The sequence below is a fragment of the Tamandua tetradactyla genome, chromosome 9, assembly GCF_023851605.1.
Source record: "Tamandua tetradactyla isolate mTamTet1 chromosome 9, mTamTet1.pri, whole genome shotgun sequence".
Taxonomy (NCBI): domain Eukaryota; kingdom Metazoa; phylum Chordata; class Mammalia; order Pilosa; family Myrmecophagidae; genus Tamandua; species Tamandua tetradactyla.
The window spans coordinates 49,496,669-49,499,404 of record NC_135335.1 but is presented as its reverse complement, the minus strand read 5'-3'; positions in this window follow the sequence as shown (position 1 = coordinate 49,499,404).

The window sequence follows — 2,736 nt, the reverse complement described above, 5'->3', positions numbered from 1 at the left end:
TGTATGGATTATTTTTCAGTTATTTAAGGCAGTTGTGACTAGCCAGATTGGCCCCTTTTTCTTGGAGGAATGCCCTAGGGTGAGGCCAAGAGAAATAGAAAGGATGAGAGAAAAGCGGGGTTCCCCCAAGGAGAATTTACCCGTGTCGGGGACATCACCTTCTCGAGAGCCTTTTGCAGGGTGCACGTGCACCTGGATCCCCGGTGGTGGCCACAGCCCCCACGCCCGCCATCTAGCCTCGGCTCTGCAGTCACTTGTCATGAGGACAGGGGACTGGGCTGTCCTCGGTGCTGCCACCTGCACACTCGGAGGCCACCCCTGCGGGGAGGCACTGGTCAGCCATGCCTGTGCCCCGCACTTGGGCCGGCTATGCTGCCACAGGAGGTGGCCTCAGACACGTGGGTCCAGGTTCCGGCCTATGGATGGCAGAGCTCCTTGCAAACGCGGTCGGCCAGTGGGGCTCCTGGAGGGAAAGGCCCAGGCTTCACATTGTCCTTTTCAAGCTTCATCCACGGGGACGCTGACCCGGCCTGGTTGGCCCGGAGGGGCAGCTGCCCGGTGGGGTTGGTCTCAGGCTTCCTCGCATTCGCCGCATTGACCGCCGTGCCATTTCCCTGGAGGGGCTCTGCCCACGCCAGGTGCCAGTGCGAGCATCTCATGCCCTCTTCCTTCCCTCGCCGCCTGGCTCCGGGCCGTGGCATTCCAGACAAGCGCCTGGTTAAGGCCTCGCAGCTGCTGCCACAGGGAGTAGGAAGCATCCGCGTTCGCTGCCCGATTGCCCGGCATTGCTGCCCGTGGCCGCCCACGAGAGCCAGGCTCTGCTGTGTGTAGCCGGTGCTGGGTAGGGGCCCCAGAGCGGGGTCCTGTCTGAGGAGCCCCGAAGCCGCCCGCCTGCTCCTGATGGGCCCTGCCGTGGCGGCAGCGTCCCTTCCGGGTGGGGGCTCCGCTTCTCACGGCCCCCAAAGTCACTCTCTGAAAGAGAAACGTGTCAGCAAGACGACGCTAGAGGCTTTCTCTCTAGGAGCACAGGCCAGTGTGCCCATCCACGGTCCACGTTGGCTTGCCGGGGCCCCGCTTCCCTGCGGCCCACGGAAGTCCAGATAATGGGTGGCGCCGGGGCAGCACAGGGCCTCCGGCTGCCTCTGCCTTCCAGGCTGAGCGTGTCCTTTGGATGCCCTTGACGTCTTAATGGGCACACGCATGGGCAGCGTTGTAGTGAGGGTCATTGTCCCGAGTCCCCCGTGAGGCTTCACGGCCCGGCTGGGCCCACATGCCTGCATCCGGAAGGAACCCTGGGTTTCATCCCTGTGTGGGGCCATCGAGGCACCCCATGGCCTCCCGCCCGCTGCATCAGGCCGAGGGAGAAGTCAGGGCTGTTTGAAAGGTTTCCTCTTGGATTTCATTGGCGTGTCTTCATGAAGTCGTTAATCTGACAGCTGGAGAAGGGTTCTAGGTGCATGTCAGCATGACGCTGTCTCAGAACCCTTAGAAGTCATTGTCCAAGTCTGTAAAACAATCATGTGAAGCTGGAAACCCTAGTAGACGAGAACCCAGAGTCCCTCGCGTGATCCAGCCAGTGGATCGCGCAGGGTTCCACGTAGCAGCCCCCACCCATCCAGCGAGGGCCCCTTCGGCAGTCACAGCTCATTGGCAAAACGCAGCGTGCAGATGCGAGTCTATGAGAGGCCCCTGCCCAGTGCAAACCAGGAACGGCCTTCCCTCCAGCATGCCCGCCCGCTCCCAGGCTCCCCTGCTCCGCAGCTGGTGGGACCTCGCAGTCTGGAGGGGGAGACGGGAGGGGGCCAGGGAGACAGGAGGGGGTGGGGGGATGGGAGGGGGAAGGGGCGGGTGAGAGGGAGGGGGCGGGGAGACGGGAGGGCACAGGGTCGGGGAGATGGGCGGGGGGGGGGAAGGTGGGTGTGAGGTGGGGAAGATGGGAGGGGTTGGGGGAGACAGGAGGGGTGGGGGCGGGTGAGACGGGAGGGGCAGGGGGACGGGAGGGCACGGGGACGCGTGATGGGGCTGGCCAACCGGTCTGGGGAGGTGCGGGTGGCCACATTGGTGTCCCCACGTCCTGGAGAACTTGGCTCCAGAAGTGCCAGGACTCCTGCCCACGCCCTCTTCTCATGAGGCCGTTGCCTGGAGACCTGCGCAGCTCGGGGACAGGCTGCCAATGAAGGGACCAGAATACGGGGCGATGAGAAGGGAGAGAGGAGATGGCTCCTGGTGGCTACAGCAGACCGGGCCCCTCTGCATCCAGAGTGATGAACACGTTGGGGTTTGCAGAGCCTAAAGGATTTCCTTTACGGAGACCTGGGAAGCAAAGGCGGTGGCAAATCTGCCCTGAAATTGGGGGGAAGAGCCCCGATATGACAAGGCCAAGCGTGGGGCTCAAGCCATAAATTGATGAGTTTATCTGAGTTGAGTAATGAGAGGGCGGCAGCTGAAAGCCTAGAGTTCTCACACATGGTCGCTTCCCACCTTTCATCCCGAAATTTTGGATGTTTCTCAAGCTCCGCACAGGTAGGGCAGGTGAACCTGGTCTGCTGGCCTGTTCCGTCTACTGAATGGAACCGTTGCTGCATTTGAGCTTAAATCCAACATCTGACTGCACCACACCTTTCCTGGTCCCTGTTCCAATTCCTCGCCTTCATCCTTTCACCCCAGCCTGGTGCGTTGGAGCCTTTCCCTTCTGCCTGGACACAGGGACCTTTGGGGATTCTGACCCCATCTGCT